Consider the following 21,331-nt stretch of genomic DNA (forward strand, 5'->3'; position numbering starts at 1 on the left):
TTTCATAAGGCATCCATTATACCCTACATTTATGTATAGGGTCTACTATATTATGCTCATCATACAGGTTTTTCAACCTTCTACATATATTAATTTATTTATATATTAATTATTATTTCTACAAGTCCTAGATAAACTCATCATACATACCCTCTCTTATCTTTTTTTATTATTACACCTGTTCTATACTTTATCTTCTCTTTCCTTATGATCCAGTACCTGATGTTATCCCCAACCTGGATTTTCCAGAGTTTCCAACTTTCCCCTAACCACCATTCACACTATAAAAAACGCTCCTGATATTCATCACACATACAAGGCCCGTGGCCTTGAAACACGTTTAGATATCCATACAATACTTGCATCTATCCAGCGAAATACAGAACTCCATTTGCAACTGCTGGAAGCCCCTACTACCGGGACCACTGTTACTGCTCTGCCGTTCTACGCGCGCACAAGCGCCCAGTTCACACAAGGGATGCCAGCATCCAATCCCACCGCTGCTCCCGCCACGACCCTGCTGTCTCCCTACACCACGAGGACCCACAGCATACCTCAGGCCGGTACCATCCGTGCCAGCCGCAGACCTCCAAAGGATGACAGCCACAGACTTTTGAAGTAAGATCTCTGCAGCATCCTTTACAACGCTACCCCTTGCAGGGGACAGAGACCGGTAACCGCCAGAGGCGGACACCTCCGTGCCATCTTGCTGAGCCAGCGATTATGGGAGTGGTGAGTGGTGCTGTGCACCGAAACCTGTCACTAACTTTGCAACATTATCTGCAACACTGTATCACCAACGATTGATACTTGATACATTGTGCTTAAAGAGCGCATCAGTAACAAAGACTGTCATTATATAGAAAGACTGGCATTACTCTATTCGGTGCTATATCGCTTCCAGACATTGGAACTTATTCTGATTATTGAAAGACATAATTTTCTCCATAACTGAACAGCACTACCCTTTGATCTTAGGATCTAATAGCGGGACATTGACTTTATAGAGGCAAGTGATCTGATTTATTCCCATTTGTTTTATATTGATTGTATTGATTCATTATACCTTTCCCACCCTATTTTTCCACTGTGTTTATGTCCCATGCAAGGGCCCTGCAGTGACAGTGAGCATTAGTGAATATACATTTTGATTAATAAATATTTTTAATTTACATTTACCTGGATCAATCTCTTTTCTATATTCCCTTTTCTACTTTATACCTTGAGGACTGATAATTGGTTGATTTTTCAACTATCTATATATCCTATAGGCCTTTGGGTGAAGGTAACATCAGTTAACCTCAGGTTTACCTTCCTACTCAGTGAGCTACACTAATCTTTTTTACATCAAGTCTACAAGTAAGCCAAAGTCACAGCTTAGTCTGTCTCCAGTTAAATCAAGTCCATCACTGTCATCTATTGTCAAGTCAATGTGACCTGCACTAAATTGTCCAAAACCACTGCAAGTCCCAGCAAGCCCTTAAGGTCTCTGAAGTCTCTGGTCACCTCTGTGGGCCTGGCTACACTGTATAGACTGTACCATTTGTCACTCAGTAAAGCTACCATTGTCCATAACTTGGCGTCGGATTCATTATTGCTCCCGTACCTAGCTCAGGATCCAGCGGTATACCTTCGGGTGGTATTGAGGATAAACCACCCCCTGGCGTCATGAATACAAGGGGTTAATGCCATCTGCCCCTAGGGAAATTCCATCTGCCCTGCATCACACCCCTCTGCCACAAGTTTTGTCATCCTACGAACAGGATATAGGTGTGCACCTTATGCGACAAGTCCTCCCCCAGTCTGAACTGTGTCCAGTATTGTCAGAAAATCGTATGCCGATGCAAATAAAATTTGCACCAGAAAGTGTACGGGACTTGGTGAGTGGAAAGTGTTTTACCCGAGGCGCTTGTGAAATAGAGGGATGTGAAGAAAAGACTGTTGACCACCATTGTGAAGTGTTCAAGTACTGTGTCAACCATGTGCAAGATCAGGTCTGAAGCCTGTACCTGCACGGGTTAACGATGTGCCGGAGAAGCGTGCAAAAATGTCCCACGCTGTTCAGCCTCCCGCCCCTGAGCATGGAAACCATGTTGCTGTATCAATGCCAAAGTGGAACTGTATAGATCCGCCCCTTGTTGCTGGGGGAGCGGAAGTCAGCGCTGCACTGCTGACGCACTTCCAGCCGGCAGCCATTTTCCCAAAGCCCTGCATAAAAGGAGCAGTGCCGTCGGATCCGCTCAGTTTGCCAGAAGTCAACTAGTGGAGCAACATGGGAGAACAGGCAAGCACGAGGTCAGAGAGCCCCAAGATGGTGCCAGAGGCCCGGAAAGTTGCTGCAGCACACATGTTTCAAGAGTTAGCTGACCATCTCCAGAGGATCTCCATCAGGGCCGATGAGGCCTGCTACCAAGTTCCGCTTTCTGAGGACGATGGAGACTGGCCAGCAACCCCTGCAGAGGGTATGCCGAGATCTTCAAGAGGATCATCACTGGTGAGGCTGTCCCCTTACCACCGGAACTGGGGGGTCCTGGGCCGACAACCCCACTGAGGAGTCAGAAGTGAGTACACTGACTGAGGCCGCTTTCTCTACCCCTCCTTCTACCCCTAGCCCAGAGCAAAACCCCCCAGGTCCAGAAGGTTGCTGTATATCCCGGTCACCACATTACCTAAGTGGTTGTTTGGCGATGAGCCTGGACTAATACAATAAATGAGGGAGCACCTTCTTCCCCTGCCAGGGAAGTCCCATCCCCCAGTTCTGATGGCCCAATCCTAGAGGGCCAGAAGAGAAGCCCAAGTCGCCGAGATTGTAGAAGGGCTGAGGGCCCAAAGAATGGAAAGATATGGGCCAAATCTGCTGCCATATGAGGTGCGACAGGCGCAGCAACAGGATACTAAAGCATTAGAGGCCCTGTACATTATAAAGCTGGAACATCTCCAAAAGGGAGAGCCACCCTTGGAACGCCGCCAAGCTACGGTTTGGCACCCTCATGGACTGTAGTCATGGTGGGACCATCTTGGTCAATCTTCGGACAGTGCAGAGAGACTATCTCCCCCCATCATTGCTTTCTCTAGAGAGCGGGGAGATCGTGGAGTACACTCATGTACAGAGCATCAGCGCATGAGAGGAGAGTGGATTGCTGCGGTGACCTGTCCAAAGAATCCAACTCAAGTTCCGTTTGTCTACTTCCCATTGGATGACTGGGACGCAGATCCCTTTGGTTTTCTGTGACCTAAAGTCAGAGGTACCGTCCAGAAGTAAGAGATCTACATTCCTGAAGTGCCGGTCATGGCACCAAAGTATCTACCACAGTCCTCTGTTAATGTGCCCAGGCCTACACCTGTGGTCGAGGAGGTTTGGCCTAACCAGCAGGTACCAACCTAAGTGCCTCAGCCTACTCCCGCAGAGGAGGTTTGGCCGGCCCAACTGGCACCAACTGCTGTTCCCCCAGTGGCGCAAGCTGCTGCAGTGCAAATGGTCACCATCAGAACCATCATTATCGAGTCTACCCTGTCCCGGGTGAACTGGAACACCCGAGTGAGTCCATTAGAGTGGGCACAGTCCCGTGGACCCCGTTACATGTCCTAGCCTCGGAAACAGTCCGATAGGCGAGGTTGGGATGGCAAATATCCAGGCTGAAGAAGTCTACCAATGATAATTCTATTATCTATCACTAACTTTGCTTTGTGAAGTACTTTTGTTGTTACAGGTTATGCAACTTTCAAGAAGGAGTGCCTGAGGAACTTGTGAAGAAGTTTATTTGTAACCATATACATAAGCATGTGCCCGGCTTTTAGCCGTGATTCTTTACTGAGAAATCAGAACATGCCAGAAGTGTGGAGATGTACTAGAAAAAAATGTATATACTGTCAGAGTAATATATTTTCGATTATATTTTTGCACAAGTGAATGCACATTGTGGTGTACTGTAATGTTTATGGTGTGCTGTGATAAAATGCGTAGCCACTACCTTACCGCCATGACAATTACCAGCTAGGTATAAGGAATAATGGTAGTGCTGTGTACAAAGTTATCAGTATAACACAAAGTCTAATTCAGTCAGATTACATAATGTATTATATAAGCTAGTCAAATGCCTAGTTAGGACTGTATCTAACATGTACATTTCCAGTCCATAATCCACCTAACATTTTTCCTGTCCACGTGTACAGGGTACTCTCCTGGCCAGAGGGTACCCTTGAAAATATAAATAAAGCAAGTAGAGCGAAAGAGTTGCTGCATATAAAGGTAACACTGGTATGTTATATAAAAACATGCATAGAGTTCTGGGGAGAAGTGGTTAATACCAAGGGGCCCCAGTAGCTAAGGCATCAGATACAGCTTCAGGCAGCCTGATCCAACTCAAGTATATTAAATATGATAAAAATGTAGTTATAAGGGTAATGAATCCCACATGTTTATGTACCGTTATTGAAAGGAACATGTATGGACGTTAAAAAAATTTTTTTTTTTAAATGATGCATGGACTCATCTCAGTTCTTTTGTGAAGGACATTCGACAACAATGCCCCAGGAACTGTCAGTCTAGTCCCCAGTGGCCACTTCCAGTCGTCCACCCTCCAGGACTGGGTGCCAAGGACAGCTGTTTAAGAGGGGTAGTTTGTGGTGACCGAGTATGGGAGTTGTTACCCCGTACCCTTGATGCCCTGTCAGGCAGCCTCCCTGCAGTGTCCCCTGCCTCCCCCCCCCCCCCCCACATCTGTTCTACTGCAATTGTCTATTATTATCCCCTAGGTTATGTATATAAGACTGTTGTATCTTTAAGAAAGGTTAACATGTGATCACCAGTTGTCATGTGAGTTGTCATGTGATTGTTACCCAGGAGGTATCACTGACCAGGTGACTTAAGGGTGACCAATGGGACCCCACCAGAGTCTCCCCCATAAAGACCTGGGAGGAGTCTCTTCTCTCTCTTAGTTCCTGAGCCGTAGCTGAGGTGCAGTTGAGCCTAAGAGTGTGTCTGGAGTCATAGGGGGCATCAAGTCTGCAGCCACAAGCTACAAGTCTACAAGTAAGCTAAAGTCACAGCTTAGTCTGTCTCCAGTCAAGTCGTCAGTAACTATTATCTATTGTCAAGTCAATGTGGCCTGCACTAAATTGTCCAAAACCACTGCAAGTCCCAGCAAACCCTTAAGGTCTCTGAAGTCATTGGTTACCTCCATGGGCCTGGCTACACTGTATAGACGGTACCTTCTGTCACTCAGTTACCGTTGGCTGTAACTTGGCGTCGGAGTCATTATTGCCCCCGTGCCTAGCCCAGGATCCAGCGGTATACCTTCCGGTGTTAATGATAAACCATGCCCTGGCATCATGAATACAAGGGGTTAATGCCATCTGCCCCGAGGGTAATTCCATCTGCCCTGCATCACACCCCTTACCACAGATGGCAAACTGTATGCTTTCTTGCTTGTGCACTGACAGGAGTATTGTGTACTTGAAGGAAAGAGATGAGTACTGAATAGCTACACTCTTAGACCCTTGATATCAATCCAGAATGACAATGATAAGGCTATGCTTCACATAACTATGACAGCCCACATCACAGCTTTGCTCCATCTGCTTAGGCAGCAGAGCGATGACGTGGAGTGTCAATCATGCCAAGGGGGTGTCACTATAGCCAGAGCGACTGGACCAGGTAATTATAGCTCCTGCCCAGGGGACCACTTACAGGGCAGTAGAGGAGATTTTCCATCACAGAGGCTGGGTTCACACTACATTGTAAGCAATACGGGACTATATACGGCTGGGGGAGCAAAACTGGGCGCTCCTGTATGTAATGCATTTCAATGATACGACCGGAGTCAGACGCAGACTTTGGTCGGCTAACTTTTGCCCACGGTTTTAGGTCCGGTGGGAAAACCGAATATGGGGCAAAAATGAGACGACCAGAGTCAGCTTTCCTTCCAGTCAGCTCATTAAAAAGCATTCCATAAGGGCCGGATATGGTCCTGTATTGCTTAATACGTAGTGTGAACTCAGCCTCAGTTATGTTAGTGATGTTTTATTGCCATTTTTCATTTAATTGTATTCATGAAGGTGGGCTAAGGGAGGTACTTGGTAGGCACTGTTCTACAGGCTGTGTCATTTCTTCAATGTTGTCAAATGAAAAGATATAATAAATATTAACAAAAATATGAGGAGTGTACTCAAGTATGTGAGATACTGTAAGTGATTTACATTATTAGCTACCATTTGTACAAGAATAATACAACATTTATATTTTATTCATGAAAATGGATACATACAGTCATGGCCGTAAATGTTGGCACCCCTGAAATTTTTCTAGAGAATAAAGTATTTCTCACAGAAAAGGATTGCAGTAACACATGTTTTGCTACACACATGTTTATTCCCTTTGTGTGTATTGGAACTAAAGCAAAAAAGGGAGGAATAAAAGCTAATTGGACACAATGTTACACAAAACTCCAAAAATGGGCTGGACAAAATTATTGGCATCCTTCACTTAATATATGGTTGCACACTCTTTGGTAAAAATAACTGAAATCAATCGCTTCCTATAACCATCAATAAGCTTCTTACACCTCTCAGCCGGGATGTTGGACCACTCTTCCTTTGCAAACTGCTCCAGGTCTCTCTTATTGGAAGGGCGCCTTTTCCCAACATCAATTTTAAGATCTCTCCACAGGTGTTCAATGGGATTTAGATCTGGACTCATTGCTGACCACTTCAGAACTCTCCAGCGCTTTGTTGCCATTCATTTCTGGGGGCTTTTTGGTGTATGTTTGGGGTCATTGTCCTGCTGGAAGACCCAAGATCTGACGCAAACCCAGCTTTCTTACACTGGGCTGTACAGTGCGACCCAAAATCCATTGGTAATCCTCAGATTTCATGATGCCTTGCACACATTCAATGCCCCCAGTGCCAGAGGCAGCAAAACAACCCCAAAACATCATTGAACCTCTACCATATTTCACTGTAGGTACTGTGTTCTTTTCTTTGTAGGCCTCATTCCATTTTCGGTAAACAGTAGAATGATGTGCTTTCCCAAAAAGCTCTATCTTGGTCTCATCTGTCCACAAGACATTTTCCCAGAAGAATTTTGGCTTACTCAAGTTCATCTTGGCAAAATATAGTCTTGCTTTTTATGTCTCTGTATCTGCAGTGGGGTCCTCCGGGATCTCCTGCCATAGCGTTTCATTTCATTTAAATGTTGACAGATAGTTCACGCTGACACTGATGCTCCCTGAGCCTGCAGGACAGCTTGAATATCTTTACAACTTGTTTGAGGCTGCTTATCCACCATCCGGACTATCCTGCGTTGATACCTTTCATAAATTTTTCTCTTTCATCCAGGGAGATTAGCTACAGTGCCATGGGTTGCAAATTTCTTGATAATGTGGCACACTGTGGACCAAGGCAAATCTAGATCTCTAGAGATGGACTTGTAACCTTGAGATCGTTGATATTTTTCCACAATTTTGGTTCTCAAGCTTCTCCTCTTTCTGTTGTCCATGCTTAGTGTGGTACACCCAGACACATAATGCAAAGACTAAGTGAACTTCTCTCCTTTTTATCTGCTTTCAGGTGTGATTTTAATATTGCCCACACTTTTTACTTGCCCCAGGTGAGTTTAAGGGTGCATCACATGCTTGAAACAATCTTATTTTTCCACAATTTTGAAAGGGTGACAATAATTTTGTCCAGACCATTTTTGGAGTTTGCTGTGACATTCTGTCCAATTTGCGTTCTTTCCTCCCTTTTTTGGTTTAGTTCCAATACACACAAAAGGAATAAACATGTTTATAGCAAAACATGTGTTACTGCAATCCTTTTCTGTGAGAAATACTTCATTTTCTAGAAAAATTTCAGGGGTGCCAACATTTACGACTGTATAACATATCTTTTAAATGCCAATAAATAATAGAAGTAGGTGAATTGTACATTTTAAAAAAAGCTCTCATTGCTATAGAAGTACAGAATCAGTATATACTGCAATCCCTCATCCACTCAGTGGAGGGATCAGAAAAAGAACAGGTTCAGAGCCAACACATACTGTAAATCACATAATCCTGTGCTAAGATGTTTATACATTGCATTAAAGTGAGACGCAAGCAATTACTGTATGAGCAACAACAGCACAGGCCACCCCCTCCCTATGACAATAGTCGTAAGCCTTATAGACTGAAAGGATAAATTGGATAAGTCAAGATCATTTGCTCCAATATACCTCTCTTGCTTAATGATTTAAGATCAGTGTTGAATTACAAGTCAGATTTAACATAACATAAACCATTAGGTTTAGTATGTCGTTGTCTACCTATAAACAATAAAAAAATAAGTCAGGCATGTCCACCTGTGATCACCAGTTTGTTTGAAAAATCGATTATCTGATTTAAAAAAAAAAAAAGGTTTCAGAAATCTACATAAAACACCCCTACCCCCCCCCCCCCATTAAAAAAGTACAGAACTCTACAAACAACAGAGGAAAACAAAATACAATCAGTAGAATATACCATGAAGAATAATAAAGAACTTGCAAGCACCCACTAAGCAAATCCCAACTGGGCATGCTGAACGGCACCTACTCCATTTCACCAACCTGCAAGGGAACAGCCACAAGAAAAGTAAAAACATAGCATTGTTTTTATGAATTGTCCACGGGACAAGTGATTAAAGGGGTACTCCACTGGAAAACCTTTTCTTTTAAATCAACTGGTGCCAGAAAGTTAAACAGATTTGTAAATGGATTCTATTAACCCCTTGGGGATGGAGGGTTTTCTAGTTTTTGCACTTTCGTTTTTTCCTCCTTTTGCATAACTCTCAATTTTGCAGCAAAAAATCCATATGATGGCGTATTTTTTGCGCCACCAATTCTAGTTTGTAATAACATCAGTAATTTTACCAAAAAATCTAAGGCGAAACGGGAAAAAAATCATTGTGCGACAAAATTGAAGAAAAAAATGCCATTTTGTAACTTTTGGGCGCTTGCAAAAAATCATAACTACATGCAGGAAAATGTATACGTTTAAAATTGTCATCTTCTGACCCCTATAACTTTTTTATTTTTCTGCGTATGGGGCGTTATGAGGGATAATTTTTTGCGCCGTGATCTGAAGGTTTTAGCGGTAACCATTTATGTATTGATCGGACTTTTTGATTACTTTTCGGACTTCGGACTTCATGATATAAAAAGTGACCAAAAATATGCTATTTTGGATTTGGAATTTTTTTGCGCGTACGCCATTGACCATGCGGTTTAATGAACAATATATTTTTATAATTCGGACCATTCCACACACGGCGATACCACATATGTTTATTTTTATTTACACAGGGTTTTTTTGTTTGTTTTTTTATTGGGAAAAGGGGGGTGATTCAAACTTTTATTAGGGAAGGGGTTAAATGATATTTATTGACTTTTTTTTTAACTTTTTTTTTGCAGTGTTATAGCTCCCATAGGGGGAGCTCCCATAGGGGGCTATAACACTGCACACACTGATCTTTTACAGTGATCAATGGTTTCTCATAGGAAACCATTGATCAATGATTCTGCCGCTTGACTGCTCATGCCTGGATCTCAGGCACTGAGCAGTCATTCGGCGATCGGACAGCGATCTTTACAGCTGTTCGGGATGCCGCGATTTAATTGCGGCGATCCTGAACAGCCCCCTGAGCTAACCGGCAGTGCTTTACTTTCACTTTAGGGTTAATAGCGCGCACTATTAGCCACGGGTCCCGTCCGTTGTTAGAGTCCAGGCCCGACCCGCTATAGAAAGGGAGTGGGCTGAGGGTGTATAGGTATGCCCTCCGTCCCCAAGGAGTAAAAAAAATCCTAATCCTTCCAGTACTTATCAGCTGCTGTATACTGCAGAGAAAGTTCTTTTCTTTTTGCATTTCCTTTCCGTTTGACCACTGTGCTCTCTGCTGCTCTCTGTCCATGTCAGGTACTGTCTAGAGCAAGAGAGGTTTGCTATGGGGATTTGCTTCTAATCTGGACAGTTCCTAAAATGGACAGAGGTGTCAGTAGAGAGCACTGTGGTCAGGCAGAAAGGAAATTCAAAAATAAAAGAACTGGAAGGATTAATGTTAAAGGGATACTCCCCTGGATAACTTCTTTTTTTTTTTTTTTTTTTTTTTAATCAACTGGTGCCAGAAAGTTAAACAGATTTGTAAATTACTTCTATTATTTCCATTTTAGGAACTGTTCAGAGTAGGAGTAAATACCCATAGCAAACCTATCCTGCTCTGGACAGTTTCTAAAATGAACAGAGGTGTCAGCAGAGAGCACTGTGGTCAGACAGAAAGGAAATTAAAAAAGAAAAGAACTTCCTGTGGAGCATACAACAACTGATAAGTTCAGGAAGGATTAAGATTTTTTAATAGAAGTAATTTGCACATCTATTTATATTTCTGGCACCAGTTGATAAAAAAAAAATAGTTTTCCAGGGGAGTACCCCTTTAAGTAATATACAAATCTGTTTAACTTTCTGGCACCAGTTGATTTAAAAACTTTTTTTTTTCCAGCAGAGTACCCCTTTAAACCCAGATAAGCCATACATTACATATACAAAACTGGGCTCAGAGCACAGAACTAGTGCCATCAGCCACTAAGAAGTAGTCAAAGAGGACATCTGAACTCGCGACCCATCTAAATTATACCAACTAACCAGGGGACCCACACACAACCAAACTTTTGCCAAGGCTGACGTTTTTTACAAATTCCTTTTTCCTAGGTGCACCATTTGTGAGACCCTATTTACTAGTTTCAATTTACAATTTATAATTAGATATAAAAGTAACTTACTCTGTAGATATATTGAATCACTTATCATGGTTATAGCCTGCATGATAGTCCAGAGTTGCGTTTTCAGTTCTGCTGGTTGTCTTTGGAAACAATCTTGTCCGTTACATCCTTAACCACTTAGGGACCACAGGCATACAGATACGCCCTCGCTCCCTGGTACTTAAGGACCAAGGGTTTACCTGTACACCTGTGGGAATATCTATCAGCAGGCATCCCGTGCCAATGCACAGGGGTGTCCTGAGACCCCCCCCCCATGTCAGCGATCTCCGCAAATCGCCGGTGAATTCACACCGACAATTTGTGGTGATGCCGGGTCATACGGGTCTCGTGGTTGTCCAAGATAGGAGTGAGGTGGCAGGGATGCCACCCCTCCTATCCCTGCTATTGGTCGGTCAGAAGCGACCAACCAATAGCAGATCGGGGGCAGGGTGTGGGGGTTAAAGTTCGGTTCCCCCTTTCTGCCCACCCACAGTAGTCCGGACAGATAGAGGGAACCTACGGTGACCGCAGGGGATGGACACAGACAACAGAGGGCCCCTGTGCAAAGAATATGCCTGCCCCCCCCCCCAGGTAATATGTTTGCTAGGTAAGCAGGTAGTACGTTTGCAAGTAGTAAATTAGGTAAGTAGTAAGTTTGCAAGTTATTTAGGCAGGTAGTAAGTTCAGTTGGTAGGAAGGCAAGTAAAAGGTTTGCCGCTAGGTAGGTAGGTTACCGTATATACTCGAATATAAGCCGACCCAAATATAAGCCGAGGCCCCTAATTTCACCCCAAAATCCCAGGAAAAGTTATTGACTCGAGTATAAGCCTAGGGTGGCAAATACATCATCCCCCCCCTGTCATCATCCAGACCCCCGTCATTAACACCCTCATCATCATCACCCTTTCATCAATCCCCCTTCATCATCCCCCCTTCATCATCACCGCCTGTCATCATCCCCCCTTCATCATCCCACACCCCCCCTTCATCATCCCCTTGTCATCATCCCACACACCCCCTTCATCATCCCCTTGTCATCATCCCACACACCCCCTTCATCATCCCCTTGTCATCATCCCCACCCCCCTTCATCATCCCCTTGTCATCATCCCACACACCCCCTTCATCATCCCCTTATCATCCCCACCCCCCTTCATCATCCCCCTGTCATCATCCCACACCCCCCCCTTCATCATCCCCTTGTCATAATCCCACACCCCCCCCCTTCATCATCCCCTTGTCATCATCACCACATGTAATCATCATCACCGCTTATCAATGTCTGACACAGTGGTCTTCAACCTGCGGACCTCCAGATGTTTCAAAACTACAACTCCCAGCAAGCCCGGGCAGCCATCGGCTGTCCGGGCTTGCTGGGAGTTGTAGTTTTGAAACCTCTGGAGGTCCGCAGGTTGAAGACCACTGCGGCCTTCGACATCATCCAGCCCCCTCTCACCCCCTTTAGTTCTGTACTCACCTCCGCTCGGCGCTGGTCCGGTGCTGCAGGACTGTCCGGTGGGGAGGTCATCTGGTGGGATAGTGGTTCCGGGCTGCCATCTTCCCCCGGGGGGCCTCTTCTCCGCGCTTCAGGCCCGGAATAGAGGCGTTGCCTTGACGATGACGCAGAGGGACGTTGGTAATGAACATACCTCTGCGTCGTCGTCAAGGCAACGTGACTATTCCGGGCCTGAAGCGCGGAGAAGAGGCCCCCCCGATGAAGATGGCAGCCCGGAACCACTATCCCACCAGACGACCTCCCCACCGGACAGTCCTGCAGCACCGGACCAGCGCTGAGCGGAGATGAGTACAGAACTAAAGGGGGTGAGAGGGGCTGGATGATGTCGAAGGCCGCAGTGGTCTTCAACCTGCAGACCTCCAGAGGTTTCAAAACTACAACTCCCAGCAAGCCCGGACAGCCGATGGCTGCCCGGGCTTGCTGGTAGTTGTAGTTTTGAAACCTCTGGAGGTCCGCAGGTTGAAGACCACTGAGGGCGGAGAGTTCACTCGAGTATAAGCCGAGGGGGGTGTTTTCAACACGAAAAATTGTGCTGAAAAACTCGGCTTATACTCGAGTATATACGGTATACGTTTGTTAGGTAGGCAGGAAAAGCATTTGCTAGGTAGGTAATATGTTTGGTTGGTAGGTAGGCAGGTATATGTTTGGTTGGTAGGTGGGTGGCCACGTTACATTTGGTAGGTAGGCCCTTAGTCCAGTGTTTTCCAAACAGGCTTTGGCTGTTTGGGCATGCTGGGAGTTGTAGTTTTGCAACAGCTGGAGGCACTCAGGTTGGGAAACACTGGACTAAGGGCCCCACTACCCACCAAAATGCCACCTTCTGCTGCAAAACTCTAACTTCCAGCTTAAGACTGTCCGAGCATGCTGGGAGTTGTAGTTTTGCAACAGATGGAGAGACAATGTTTCGAAAACACTGCCGTAGTTAGTTTTTCAACAGCTGAAGGCACCCAGGTTGGAAAACAATGGACTAAGGACCTACCTACCAAACCTGAGTGTCTCCAGCTGTTGCAGAACTATAACTCCCAGCATGCCTGGACAGCTAAAGACTGTCAGGGGAATGCTGGGAGTTGTAGTTTTGCAACAGCTGGAAGTCCCCAGGTTGGAAAAATATGACTAAGGCAGTGTTTTCAAAACAGTGTCTCTCCAGGTGGTCCAAAACTACAACTCCCAGCATTCCCGGACAGTCTCTAGCTGTCAAGGCATGCTGGAAGTTATAGTTTTGCAACAGCTGGAGGCACACTTATTTGTAAACACTGGTGTAACACTGGAGGCACACTGATTTGTAAAACTGATGCTGAAACAATGATGACACTGAGCGCACCGTGATTCACTGACCTGCAGGAAAAGCAGAAGGCGGCGAACAGAGAACGGGACACCAATATTGGAGCAACGGGGAGCATAGACAGTTGAGTTAGTTTCTTTTGGAATAATTTTCATCCCTGGCACAGTGGATAAAGCTAAAATAAAATACTAAAAAAGCCAGCAAGTAGAAGTAAAACGTCCGTCTTTATTCAGGGTTCTTCCTTAAAAGCCTTCACGGTGGCAGACAAACCGTGAACATATCAAAAATATGAAATATTGCACAAACAGAGGGGGGTCCCAAGCATGGCTGACGCGTTTCTGATCTATCGATCCTTACTCATAGCCTGTAGATCCTCAAATGAGGCACCCTTATATACTCCAGGGCATTTTCCCCATTCCCACAGGAAGGGGAGGGACAGGTCCACATCACATGTGCGCGTGATTAAAACAAAAACATGGGACCAAACACAGATAAATTATTCGGAGACATATCAGTAATGTAATATTAAATCTGTTTTGCTATTTAGACCATGGGGTTGAATGCAATTCAAAAGATAAATCCACATGATTTCCCTATTGTGGAGAGATCCAATATGGTCACCTCCCCTTTTATTTAGGTTCACCTTCTCAATGCCTGAGAACCTGAGGGAAGTGGTGTCTGAATTATGACATATTAGAAAATGTTTAGATATGTTAGAAATGTTCGAGCTTAAAGGGCCAGCAGCATGTCTAATGTGCTCTTGCATGCGTTTTTTAAGGGACCTTTTGGTGGAACCCACATATGTTAAGTGACATTGTGTGCACATGATTTTATATACAACAAAAGTGCTATCACAGTTTATAAAGTTGTGAATGACATGGCATTTGCCATCCACCGTACCTTCTATTTTCTGGCATTTTCGGCAAAGGGACATACCACACCGAGATTTACCGCACTTGTGGAAGCAATTGGTGCTAATCCACTGGGTGGTAACACTAGCCGTGTCCACCATACTGGGAACAAGGAGATTGGATAGAGTAGGTGCCCGCCTCGGGGCAAATCTCACACCTGACTTTATAATCTCCCCTACCGTGGGATCTGTTGATAGCAAAGGTAAGTGTTTAATTACAATGCGTTTGATGTCATTAAATTCTGGACTGTACGTGGTGACAAATGTAGGACAATCTTGTGATTCAGTTGGTTGCTTACTTGTAAAAAGGGATTTTCGATCCATAGGATCCACTCTCGACCGAGCTTTTTTCAAGAGCCATCCAGGATAACCTCGAGCCGCCAGGCGTGTGCATGCTGCATCAGCTTCCCTGCGGTACACCTCGGCGGAAGAACTGTTCCGCTTAATTCGTATAAGTTCACCTACTGGTATGGCTCTTACTGTTTGTTTGGAATGGCATGAATTCGCCCTTAGGATGGTATTGCCTGATATCTTTTTTCTGTAAGGATCAACCTCAATTTTATTTGTATCAGGGTTGCCACGTAATATGACATCCAAAAAAGGGGTTTCACTTTTACACCATGTGTGGATAAACGTAAGATTGAACCGATTATTATTGATATATGTCATGAATGCATCAACGGTCAGATGGTCAGACGACCAAATGATGAACACATCGGATACATACCTCCATACCATGCGAGGCATGTGGAAAATGGATTGGTGTCAGAAAAACTGCTCCTCTCACCAAAAAACAAAAAGCTTAGCCCGAGCTGGTGATGACTTTGCACAAATTGAAGCACCCGTGCGCTGCAAATAAAAATTGTTACCAAACATAAAATAATTGTGTCTTAACACAAAATCTACCACCTCAATAATGTAATGTCTCAAATCCACAGAATATTTAAAAAATCTCATCAGTATATCCGAGATAGCTGATAATGCCAGGTTTTGCGGAATACTGGAATAGAGCGACGACAGAGAATCGCTCCATGTGAATTCATCCATGATTTTTAGCAAGTGCTTAGTGTCCTTGATATAACTTGGGCATTGCATAACCAGAGGTTGCAGTACTGAGTCCAACCACTCGCATAGGTGCTCGTTAAGGGATCCGATCCCCGACACGATCGGACGCATCGGCGGCGGGAATCGGTCCTTATGCAGCTTGGGTAGCGAGTGGAAGATAGGAATAATTGGAACAGGCACGAAAATATAATACACTTCTTTTTGGGTCAAAATAGATCTGGCTTTCCCCTCTTCCAACAGAGTCAACAGTTCTTTTTTAAAAGGTTCAGTGGGATCCCCACAAAATTTAAGGTAAGTTTTATCATCAGATAGTAGATTTTCATTTAAATTGCTATACAGTCCCGTGTCCATACATACTACCGAGCCGCCTTTATTGACGGATCGGATCGTCAAATGTTTGTTTTTCTTTAATTTCTTTATGGCAGCAGCCTCCTTTTTATTCAAATTAGGACGAGTTGTATTGGACATTACTTTTGATTGTAGATTAACCAAATCTTTCATGATAAGGTCCTGGAACCAATCAAAAATTGCTGGTCTGGTCTGTATGGGGTAAAAATTTTGGTTTTTAGTGGAGAAGGTATGTGCAGTATTCACTTCATCACAAATTGATATCCCACTATTTTCAAGGAAACAGAGATCTCTAAAAGCAATTTGTTCTGCTAACATATGCATTAGTGGTAAATCAGGGTTTATAGAAAGTTGAGGTGGGTCCGATGGTTCATCAGCATTTTCCACAATAAAATGTTTCTTAACTGTTAAAGTTCTCACAAATTTATTTATATCCAAAATTGTCCGATAAACATCAAAATGATGTGTAGGAGAGAAACCCAGTCCTTTCCACAGGACCGAGGTTTCTTCATCTGTAATGATTTGTGCAGAAATGTTAATGACTTGAAAATCCTCTTTTATTACTTTTTCCGTTTGTTCTTGTTACGCTCCGAAGCTCTTCTTCCTATGTTTTCTGCCACCGCGCCTTCCTCGTTTTTTGACTGTCTTCTCGCATTGCGATTCTTGTGAGTGTTCACATATTGCGGTTCTGAGTCCCCGCTAGTGTCCGTGGTATCTGAACAATCTGAATTTTCAGTAAACTCCTGGTCAGAAGAACTAAATTCACATGGAGCGATTCTCTGTCGTGGCTTACTTGCGACATTGAATCGCTCTATTCCAGTATTCCGCACACCTGGCATTATCAGCTATCTCGGATATACTGATGAGATTTTCTAAATATTCTGTGGATTTGAGACATTACATTATTGAGGTGATAGATTTTGTGTTAAAACACAATTATTTTATGTTTGGTAACAATTTTTATTTGCAGCGCACGGGTGCTTCAATGGGAGCAAAGTCATCACCAGCTCGGGCTAACCTTTTTGTTTTTTGGTGGGAGGAGCAGTTTATTTTTTCTGACACCAATCCATTTTCCACATGCCTCGCATGGTATGGGAGGTATGTAGACGATGTGGTCATCATTTGGTCATCTGACCGTTGATGCATTCATGACATATATCAATAATAATCGGTTCAATCTTAAAGGGGTATTCCAGGCAAAAACTTTTTTATATATATCAACTGGCTCCAGAAAGTTAAACAGATTTGTAAATTACTTGTATTAAAAAATCTTAACCCTTTCAGTACTTATGAGCTTCTGAAGTTAAGGTTGTTATTTTCTGTCTAAGTGCTCTCTGATGACACCTGTCTTGGGAAACGCCCAGTTTAGAAGAGGTTTGCTATGGGGATTTGCTTCTAAACTGGGCGTTGCCCGAGACAGGTGTCATCAGAGAGGACTTAGACAGAAAAAAAACAACCTTAACTTCGGAAGGTCATAAGTACTGAAAGGATTAAGATTTTTTTAATAGAAGTAATTTACAAATCTGTTTAACTTTCTGGAGCCAGTTGATATATAAAAAAAAGTTTTGGCCTGGAATACCCCTTTAAGTCCCAGGATGCCCTTGGTCCTAGTGGGGTTAAAAGGTCAAAAGATTAAAATATATAAACTAAGAAGACACTGTGAAGTACGGGGATATACTCGGCAGGCCTGGAGAAATATTTTTCTAAAAGATGTTTTCATGTACTTGATGTATTCCTAGGTGTATATTAATATATATATATATATATATATATATATATATATATATATATATATATATATGTCAAAGAAGAAAGCAGCACTCCTAAAGCGTGAGTAGATGGTCTCACACCATCATTATCAAGTGGCTTGATAATGATGGTGTGAGACCATTGAAACGTTGCTCTTTGCACATTTGGGATGAATAAATAGTTTTCATTTTTTCACCATACCTTGAGTGCCACAGCATTTTCCTTGGAACCATAGGCGTGCGCACGGGGTGTGCTGGGTGTGCACAGGCACACCCTAATCACCGCAGCCGCGGCCCGTTGCTGCAGGACTTTTTTTTTTTTCCCTCACTACTAAACCCCAGCCCCACCGGATATCCCCGACATCACCAGCCGGAGGACGGGGGATAGATTGGCCGGAGCCGCAAATTAAAAAAAAAATGCATTTTTAAACATCCGGTGTGCCCTGAAAGACTTTCAGGGCACAACGGATGTTTAAAAATGCATTTTTTTTTTTATTTGCGGCTCAGGCCGCTCTATCCCCCGTCCTCCGGCCGCTCTATCCCCCCTTCCTCTGGGCCGCTCTATCCCCTTCCTCCGGGCCGCTCTATCCCCCGTCCTACGGCCGCTCTATCCCCCCTTCCTCTGGGCCGCTCTATCCCCCGTCCTCCGGCCGCTCTATCCCCCGTCCTCCGGCCGCTCTATCCCCTTCCTCTGGGCCGCTCTATTCCCTTCCTCTGGGCCGCTCTATCCCCTGTCCTCCGGCCGCTCTATCCCGCTCTATCCCCCCTTCCTCTGGCCGCTCTATCCCCCCTTCCTCTGGCCGCTCTATCCCCCCTTCCTCCGGCCGCTCTATCCCCTTCCTCCGGGCCGCTCCTCCCCCTTCCCCGGCCGCGCACACTGCTGCGCTAACTGCAGACGCAGGGGCTGCCCCGCAGCTGTGCACGTCTGCTTACACCTCCTGGGATGATCCTGGCCGCAACTCCTGGCACCGAGTGTCCATTGCAGATGGGAGTGGACGTGCCCGGCCTCTGACCCCAACATGGCTGCCGCAGGCAAGAAAAGTGCACAGACCGAGGACGGGAGGGGGGTGGGATGTGTGTATTATGTATGTATGGTGTGTGTTATGTATGTATGATGTATTTATGTATGATGTGTGTGTATATATAATGGGTTTGTGTATGTATTATGTATGGTGTGCATATGTATGTATTATATATGTATGATGTTTGTATTTATGCATTATGTATGTATAATATATATATATATATATATATATATAATGCATAAATACAAACATCATACATATATAATACATGCATACATCATACATACATATGCACACCATACATAATACATACACAAATCCATTATATATACACATACATCATACATAAATACATCATACATACACACATCATACATACAGAACATACAGTACATACATACCATATATATGTTATGTATGTACTGTATGTTATGTACCGTATGTATGATGTATTTATGTATGATGTCTATGTATATATAATGGATTTGTGTATGTATTATGTATGGTGTGCATATGTATGTATGATGTATGCATGTATTATATATGTATGATGTTTGTATGCATATAGTATGTATTTATGCATTATGTATGTATGTGTGTATATATATATATATATATATATATATAATATATATATATGTGTGTAGGTTATGCATGTATGATGTGTGTATGTATGTATGACGTATGTATATATGTATTATGAATCAGAACAAAAGAAAAAAGAAAGTTTCCTCCAGCTCTTCCAAGGATAATGGCGCTTGTAGTATTAAACCATCAAACCTTTAATCTGTATACATTAAAAATAGAAAAAGGTGACATCATAAAAGAGAAGTGAAACTCCAGTGCGTTTTGGGCTACATATAGCCGTGATTAAGAGCTACATTTTGCTCAAAACGTGTTGGCGTTTCACTTCTCTTTAATGATTGATGTCACCTTTTTCTATTTTTAATGCATACAGATTAAAGGTTTGATGTTTTAATACTACAAGCACCTTGAAAGAGGCAACTTTCTTTTTTCCTTTGTTCTGATACACGGGACACGGCCTGTTCTCTGCAGTCCGTGCTCTTCTACCAGCAAAAATACTAAAAACTACTACAGCACCGACCCGGGAGCTGAAAGAACATTTTTTTTATTTTTTTTATGTATTATGTATGTATTTTATATTATGTATGTATTATGTACGCAATCCCCCACACAGCACCCATAGCACCCCTCAAACACACAGCACCCCTCAAACACACACACACAGCACCCCCCCCCCACACTTACACACAGCACCCCTCCACACACACACACAGCACCCCCCCCCACACTCACACACAGCACCCCCCCCCCACACTCACACACAGCACCCCCTCAAACACACACACACAGCACCCCCCCCACACTTACACACAGCACCCCTCCACACACAGCACCCCCCCCCACACTCACACACAGCACCACCACCCCCCCCCACACTCACACACAGCACCCCCTCAAACACACACACACAGCACCCCCTCCACACACACAGCACCCCCCCCCCACACACTCACACACAGCACCCCCCCCCCACACTCACACACAGCACCCCCCCCCCACACTCACACACAGCACTTCACATACACACACACACAGCACCTAGACCTGTCCTCCTCCCTACAATTATAACTATACTGCACCTAATGTGGGGGAACTATATTGCACCTAATGTGGGGGAACTATACTGCACCTAATGTGGGGGAACTATATTGCACCTAATGTGGGGGAACTGTATTGCACCTAATGTGGGGAACTATACTGCACCTAATGTGGGGGAACTATATTGCACGTAATGTGGGGGAACTATATTGCACCTAATGTGGGGGAACTGTACTGCACCTAATGTGGGGGTCCTGTACTGCACCTAATGTGGGGGAACTGTACTGCACCTAATGTGGGGAACTATACTGCACCTAATGTGGGGGAACTGTACTGCACCTAATGTGGGGGAACTATACTGCACCTAATGTGGGGGAACTATACTCCACCTAATGTGGGGGAACTGTACTGCACCTAATGTGGGGGAACTATATCGCACCTAATGTGGGGGAACTATATCGCACCTAATGTGGAGGAACTATACTGTACCTAATGGGGAACTATATTGCACCTAATGTGGGGGAACTGTACTGCACCTAATGTGGGGGACTATACTGCACCTAATGTGGGGGAACTGTACTGCACCTAATGTGGGGAACTATACTGCACCTAATGTGGGGGAACTATACTACACCTAATGTGGGGGAACTGTACTGCACCTAATGTGGGGGAACTATATTGCACCTGTGGGGGAACTGTACTGCACCTAATGTGGAGGAACTGTACTACTAACCTAATGTGGGGGAACTATACTGCCAACCTAATGCGGGGGAACTATACTGCCAACCTAATGTGGGGGAACTGTACTGCACCTAATGTGGGGGAACTGTACTGCACCTAATGTGGGGGAACTATAATGCACCTAATGTGGGGGAACTATACTGCCAACCTAATGTGGGGGAACTGTACTACTAACCTAATGTGGGGGAACTATACTGCCAACCTAATATGGGGGAACTATACTGCCAACCTAATGTGGGGGAAATATATTTCCATCCTAATGTGGGAGATTTATACTGCCAACCTAATGTGGGGGAACTATACAAAAA

General features: G+C 44.2%; 1 protein-coding gene across 2 annotated transcripts in view; it reads right to left on the reverse strand.

Annotated features, from left to right (window-relative positions):
• NR2E3 (nuclear receptor subfamily 2 group E member 3) overlaps positions 1-21,331 on the reverse strand; it is a 96,414-nt gene that overhangs the window by 25,953 nt on the left and 49,130 nt on the right. The gene's annotated exons all lie outside the window — the stretch shown is intronic.

This window comes from Hyla sarda, chromosome 4, assembly GCF_029499605.1.
Source record: "Hyla sarda isolate aHylSar1 chromosome 4, aHylSar1.hap1, whole genome shotgun sequence".
In the NCBI taxonomy this organism is placed as follows: Eukaryota; Metazoa; Chordata; class Amphibia; order Anura; family Hylidae; genus Hyla; species Hyla sarda.